Genomic DNA, 7,819 nt, shown 5'->3' on the forward strand with positions numbered 1-7,819 from the left:
ATGGTCCGCTCTGACTGTCTGTGGATGGAAAGCTGTACTGAAACCGAGCTGTGTGCCCAAGGCCTGCTGCAGACTCTGCCAGAAACGAGACGTGAACCGTGGATCTCTATCCGAAATGATACTCAATGGAACACCATGTAGTCTGATAATCTCTCGGCAATACAGATCTGCCAATCGATCCAGGGAATCAGTCCTCCGAATCGCTAAGAAGTGCGCTGATTTGGTTAATCAACGATTACCCAAATCACGTCATGGCCTCGTCGTGTCCTCGGCAACCCTACCACAAAGTCCATGGTAATGTGATCCCACTTCCACTCAGGAATAGGAATCCGCTGAAGTAACCCTGCAGGTCTCTGGTGCTCAGCCTTCACCTGCTGACAAACAAGACATCTAGCTACGAAATCCGCGATGTCTTTCTTCATACCGTTCCACCAATAGGAACGCCTCAAGTCCCGATACATACGGGTCCCGCCTGGATGGATCGCAAATCGAGAACGGTGAGCCTCCTGAAGTAGCTCCTGTAAGATCGGGTGAGACTGAGGTACGCATAATCTGCCGGAAGTATATGATACCCTCCTCATCTCGTAAACTCTGGCCGTCTTAAGCTATCTCGATCGCCAATGAACTGCAAATGCCGATCACCACCGAGCCTCTGGATCCTCGTCCCGATCGACGATCGAGCAACCATGGTAACAAGAATACCGCCTCGCCGGTCCTCGCCTCAAGGTCTAACTCGGAAAACTCGAATCAACCAGAATCAACTCGGTGGCAAGCTAAAGTCCCTCTGGACTTCCTGCTGAGCGCATCGGCAACCACATTAGCTTTTCCCGGGTGGTAGCTAATGGTACAATCGTAGTCCTTCAGGAACTCCATCCATCTCCTCTGTCGGAGATTAAGTTCCTTCTGAGTGAAAATGTATTTGAGACTCTTATGATCAGTGAGAATCTCAAATGTGATACCGTATAAATGATGACGCCAAAGCTTCAGAGTAAAGATGATGGCAGCTAACTCCAAGTCATGAACTGGGTAGTTCTTCTCATGCTCCTTCAACTGATGAGAAGCATAAGAGACTACTCTGCCGTGCTGCATCAGAACAGCACCCAAACCCTGTAGAGACGCGTCGGTGTAAAGTACAAATCCATCCTCTCCAGAAGGTAAAACCAAAACTGGAGCCGACACTAATCTCCGCTTCAGCTCCTGAAAGCTGATCTCGCAATCCTCGGACCATATGAACTTCACGCCTTTCCTGGTAAGACGTGTCAGCGGCATAGCAATACGCGAGAAGCCCTCGACAAAACGTCGGTAATATCCGGCCAATCCCAGAAAACTGCGGATCTCCTGAACTGACTTCGGCTGCTCCCAACCGGTGACAGCCTCGATCTTCTGAGGATCAACTGAAATACCTTTGCTAGAAACCACGTGAACTGAAATACCTGGAAGAGGAGGCATTACAAGCCAAGAAACATGAGCTTAACGCAGATCTTAACGCCCCATCAACTCAAGCTTATGATGCTTCTTTGCCTGAACCTTTAACCCAACCTACGCTCGCTTCTAGTTCTCACACCACCTCTAGGGAAACATCCACGAGTTTACCTCCTTTACCGGAGGATGCTCCTTTAGAGCTACTAGAACAGGCGCCAAAAACTACTCCTACTAGAAAACGCCCTGGGCGAAGTTTAACCTTAGCACCCCTCTCCAAGAAATGGGCTCTCTCTGTTCCTGAGGATATATTGTAGGAGATATTCAACCCAATTCTCCAGAACTTATCCTATCTTCCTTATACCCAATGCTCACTTCCCCACCTATTCAACCACCGAAAGATCCTCCCCTTCAAATTACTAGTTTGGATTTGGATCCTGAGTTCATGATGACCTTCCCAGAACTAATTCCTTTACTTAACCAAGGAACTCAGGGTTCTCCTATTCTTCTCTTCTCTCCTCCTTCGCTTCATAGTTCTTTATCATCCTCCTCCACATCTTCTTCCATCCTCCCAATATTATTAGGAGGGGGGGTTCTTTGACTACAGTTTGGGCAGAGGCCTGTAAAGAACTTGAAAGCTCACCTTTGCTGATTTGGCTGATAGATTTTCTTAAAAGGAAACTAAAGTAACATATCCTTCGCCCCTTTATTTTTTCATTAATGCATTTTAATAATAACTTTCCTTTATACAATGGTGGGTAATAAATATGAGTGTGGCACGCCAATTATATGATTTGGCTTAAGAAAATGACACACTGAGGTAGCAAACTCCTGGAGCATCTTCTTCTCACGCATCTAGAGAATTTGCAGAATTATCTAATCAGCTACAAGAGACCCACAATCTTCTTGAGGCAGAATCTATAAATTTGAGTCAATGGAAAGCCTCTGTAGAGAATTTTGAGTCTCAAGTTAAATTAGAGGCTATCCTTCGCACTGAATTGGCATCTAAACTAGATAAGTATACTATTGAGAATGCTCAATTGTCATCTCATCTGCAAGCATTGAAGGATGCTCATGCTCTAGAATTGGCTGCTAAAGACTCTAATTTACAATCTAAAGACTCTAAGCTAAATTTTCTATGTTCATCACTATCCGCATCTATGGCAGAGATTTCCTTCAAAGAATCTGAATTAAAATCTTCTCAAGATACTCTGACAGATTATCAGGTAGGTGAAGATGAACGATTTGAAAAGAGAAAAAAAATACTTCTAGAATCTCCTGAATTCAATGCTCCTATTGCTGCTTCAATTACTAGGGTTTTCACTTATGAGGCCGAGGGGGGGGGGGTATGAGGCAACTAAAAGAAAAAGGACATATAATTTATGATCCTCCAACCAATTTCCTTGATCATCGAAAATTGCTTGAGACCATACCCCTTGATCTGTTTCCCAAGTTGATTTAGCTTTTGATCTGATTTTCAATATATTTTTGTGATGTAAAACAAATTTAATTGTTGAGTTTTTCTTATGATGTTTGACTATTTCTACAATTTGTCTCTATCCTGATCCCTTGAGTACCCAAAAATTTTCATACTTGGGTGAAGTTATGTTGATTTTAGTTGATTTGGTTTTATTATTGAAGGGTTAAGTTATTATTTTTAATTAGAATTGGTATGTTTTAACATTCAGTCAGATTTGTTTTATTGCATTTGGGGTTATCATTTATTAATCTTCTTATAAGCAGATTATCTTTATTTTAATCTCTACATTATTTCTTGATAATTTTTTTTGTTAAACCTGTACCAACTGAGCAAGCCCACTTCTGTATTTAATTTCAATCGAACTTAATACTCGACCGACCTTTAATGGCAAGTTAAGTTTAGATATATATGTACATATCTCCTTAACTAACCTTTGGACTCGATCAGTCAATAATCTCAAGACCCGATCAGTTGATACTATTCGACCGAGTTTATACACACATACGCATATTTTGAATTAGCCTTAAGATTTGATCGGTTGGTAATGACTGATCGAATTTATGTTGGTGTAGTTAGCACTAACGGTTTAACTCAGATTTTAATGAATGACAAAGTAAGTTAAGTTAGGTTCATTGTGATCTAATAATCTGACTGAGTGTGTAGGAGAAATCCAGCTACGTCAACGGGTCGATCATATAGTTGGTACGAAGTCCAGCTAGGTCGACGGGCCAACCAGATAGCTAGCACGAAGTCCAGCTAGGTTAACGGGCCGATCGGATAGCTGGCACGAAGTCCAGCTAGGTCTACGGGCCGACCGGATAGTTGGCACGAAGTCCAGCTAGGTCGATGGGCCGATCGGATAGCAGACACGAAGTCTAGCTAGGTTGACGGGCTAACCGGATAAATGACATGAAGTCTAGACTAGTCGACAGACTGACTGGATGTCTTGCAAACGATAAGTATAGGTAAGTCACTGGAGGAGAGTGACTCTGTGAGGATGCATCCCAGTTGAGGGACAGTAGACGTCGGTCCAGTTTAGGTTCATCTGGGATCCCCAGACCGAGATCTTGACTAGTTCTTGGTCCTGGGAGGACAGGAACTAATTACTACTATTTATATTTTTGGTAACACTTGTCTTGCAGGGTATTTGGACTAACATATTTTATGCAGGGCAAGCAAGAAAGCAAGTCTGCCTTCAGGTGAACAGTACCCGAAGGTGCCTTCCATGGCTATGGAAGGTGCCTCAGTACTATTCATATAAAGCACCTTCCATGGCTATGGAAGGCGCCCTCCGCAGGATGATTTTTTGAAATTGGTAGCAAATAAGTGTCAATTTTCTTGGGATAGTATTTGCCTTATTTGAGGCGCCTTCCATGCTTATGGGAGGCACCCTCCAAGCCCTTTATAAGGTAGTGTCGAGTAGGCACTTTATCATCAACTACATACAAGCTACTGAGCGTACATTTGAGCCTCTGACTGCTCCGGTTCCTACTGCGACTCTACTGCGAAGCTACTGAGCCCGACGACTACTCTGAGTAGTTCCGATCATGCCCAATAGATAGACATCAACACAAAGCATTGTCATTTCTATTATTGAAGTGTTGGTAAAATTCCTTTTTGTACATAATTACTATAAAAGGACAAGTGCAGGGTGTTGCACTTGGCCTAACTTTTCTTGTACTCGATTCTCTCTTCTGAGGGTACCAGAAGAGGTTTTTAGTGGATTGCCTATCTAGGGGAGACTCATTACTTTAACTAGTCCCTGTGTTCTTTGAATGGATCTCTTAGTTGTTGAGAGGGTTGCCCAAAAGCGGTATATAAGGCATACCTAGTAAAGCTTACAAGTAAGCCAAATATAAAGATGGCAATTAGGGTTGCTATTTCCATTTTTAGACAATTTCAAGATCACAATACAAGGGATCTATAATAAGATCGTTTATTTACAACTATAATGAAATGGTATACAAAGTCAACAGATCTCAACCAATGATTAAATAAATAGGATTTATGGATACACAAACCATTGAGGATAGTTCTAGATCTGGGCCAAGATGAACTACCATAGGGAATCTATTGAAACCACTAAATTCGGAATATGGTAAAGTAGCTTCGGGCTGGGGGACTACACCACTAATGGGGATCGCTATGGCCCTATTTGCGGTATTTCTATCTATTATTTTAGAAATTTATAATTCTTCCATTTTACTGGATGAAATTGCAATGAGTTAACTTTAATAAGAACTATGAAGTATTAGTTAAAAAAAATTACTTTACTTAAACTTGAAACTTTGATTTCTAGACCATTCTAGTAGTTCAACCGTGGAATTTATTTATTTCAATATCTCCAAAATATGAGTATGTGACTTGTTATAATCAATCCCATTAGTAATACAGAGAATAGTTTTGCCATCTCTATCAAGATGAGTCTATTTCATCAGATAGTTTTGCCATCTCTATTCTTCCAATGCTGAAAGTCATTTTTGTTGAAGAGAGTGGGGCAAGCAGTGCTATATTCCTCAAGTTGGGCCATTGAGCACTGAGAATAGAAAACTAAAAAGGAGGTACCAAGATTTGGTCTTAGATTAGCAGAGTTTGAGAAGAGAAAAAAATATTAAAGAACTCGAGTGGTGTTGCAACAACATCAAGTTAAAATCAAATGAAAAAGTAATTATCTGAAGAGATAAAAGTTTACCAATTCAAACAAAATGCGAAAAATTGAAATATGAAAATAACACTGGTTCCCCAAGCTTGATTGGTGGTTTCACCAATTCAGAGTAGAACATGCTTTGATACCACTTGTTGGATCAAGTCACACGTGAGGGGGGGGGGGTGGCGCTGAATCACATGGTTTTGAAAATTTGTTCTTTTTTATTTTGAAATCAAAGTGAGCGGCGGAAAACTAAGATATAAAGTGAAGTAGAAAAATGGCAAAAGAACAAGAACACAAGTTTACTTGATTCGAAGCCTTTGACGGCTCCTACTCCAAGACCTAGGTCCCGCGGACCTATCGATGGGTAATTCACTAAAATACCTTTTCCAAAACCACCGAAAGAGGGGATCGAGTATAAAAAAAAGTTGATCAGCTTGAGCTCAATGTTTAATAGGCTTCTCAATGACAGTCGGGCACAGCAGAGTCGTAGCAGGGCAACAGTAGGAGACCGGAGTAGTCGGAAAGTCGTTTGGACATGTAGAATCTCGTATCGAAGGTATCTCTGAAGCTTGATCAACCCCTCCTTTTAAAGCCCTTTGAAGGAGTCTCCAGAGCATATCAGATCCTAAAAATTCTGATCAGATGAGGAGAATTTGGCCTTATCATTTACTGTTCGAATCTGGCAGATCTGAGGCACCTCCATCAAGTTGGTTCAACACACTAATCTTCCGAAGGCCATATCTTTTGACTCCAAGCTCAAAATCATGCTATGTCAGTTGCCTTGCGTGTAAAATTTGAAGATCTACGTTTGTCTCAACAATATAGAGTTAGAATATATGCATGAATTGTTTATATATATTTATGAGTTAGATCCTTCTTACCAAGACCAGGATCTAGTTAGGGTCTCAATTTAGATTTTCGAAATGAACCTAAATTGGATTGACGCCTACTGTCCCTTCAAATGGAGACGCGTCCTCACTTAGTCACTCTCCTTCAGTGACTTATCTCTACTTACTAGGTGTAGAGTTACCTCCTAGAATCGCACATCTGGACTTCGGGAATCAAACATCCTGAACTACTGGAATCACACATCCGGTCTTCTCTAGTCGGGAATCACACATCCCGACCTACCAGAATCGTACATCCGGACTTCACTCATCGGGAATCGAACATCCCGGCTATCAATCAAGAATCAAACATCCCGACAAGACTTTCTTCCAATCGGGAATCAAACATCCTGACTACCAATTGGGAATCGAACATCCCAAAATCTGTACACTTAGTAAATGCATTAGATCATGACAACACCGAACTTAACTCATTTTTCATTCATCAAAACCTGAGTAAGACCATTAGTACAAATTACACCAATAGTCGAGAGTTAGATGTGGATGCTAGTTATGATAACTAGTTCAGTGGTGTGACTTGCTGTAAGACTTCATATGGTTATCTATATATATGGATATCTCAGTGAAGCTCTTACTGTATCTCAAGTATAAGTTTCCTTCTACTTGAGATACACAATTCATCTTGGTCATGAATACTTATACTTTGACATCTTAAGGAAGCACCTAATTGAGGTTTGGACTCGGGATGATTGGGTATAAGTCGAAATGTCCGATCGAGAAAGGCATTGCGTTAGTTGTAGGTAAAATCAATACGAAAGAGCTGAAGCACAAGTTCTAATCCAAACTTGAATCCAAAGAAGAATTGGATTCAGAAGATGACGACAAGATCACCGCCGAACTAGTTAGTCTAGTTCGGAGAATGCTTAAGAAGAAGAAGATGGACCAATCAAAGAGCAAGAAATAGGGTCTGAGTCGAACCACGAAGCCCGAGTCAAAAGTAACTTGCTAATGGTGCAATCAGAAGGAACTTTACCATCTAGAGCATATGAACATAAAGGAAACTAAAAAAAGAAAATAAGAAGGAAGGTCTTAAATGCAACATGGTCCGAGTCGTTGGAAGAGTCGGATGTGGTAGAACAAGCTCAAGCAAGCTTTCTAGCACTACCAGTGCGAGTGCGAGAACAAGTGGTCAAGACCAAGTTCGATCCTGAGTCTGGATCTGAATCAAAAGTTGAGTTTGAGACAAGCCACAGATCCTTATCCATTTCAGACGAACCAAACAAAAAGGTATATTCTCCCCTAGTCGAAAAATTGTATGATATAATTCACTATTTGATGCGCAAGCTAGTCAAGTCCAATATCTGGGTCAACTCACTCCAAAAGGAGGTAAAAGCCCTTAAAATGGAGACTAACCCAAGTTCT

The sequence above is a fragment of the Zingiber officinale genome, chromosome 8A (genome assembly GCF_018446385.1).
Source record: "Zingiber officinale cultivar Zhangliang chromosome 8A, Zo_v1.1, whole genome shotgun sequence".
Lineage (NCBI taxonomy): Eukaryota > Viridiplantae > Streptophyta > Magnoliopsida > Zingiberales > Zingiberaceae > Zingiber > Zingiber officinale.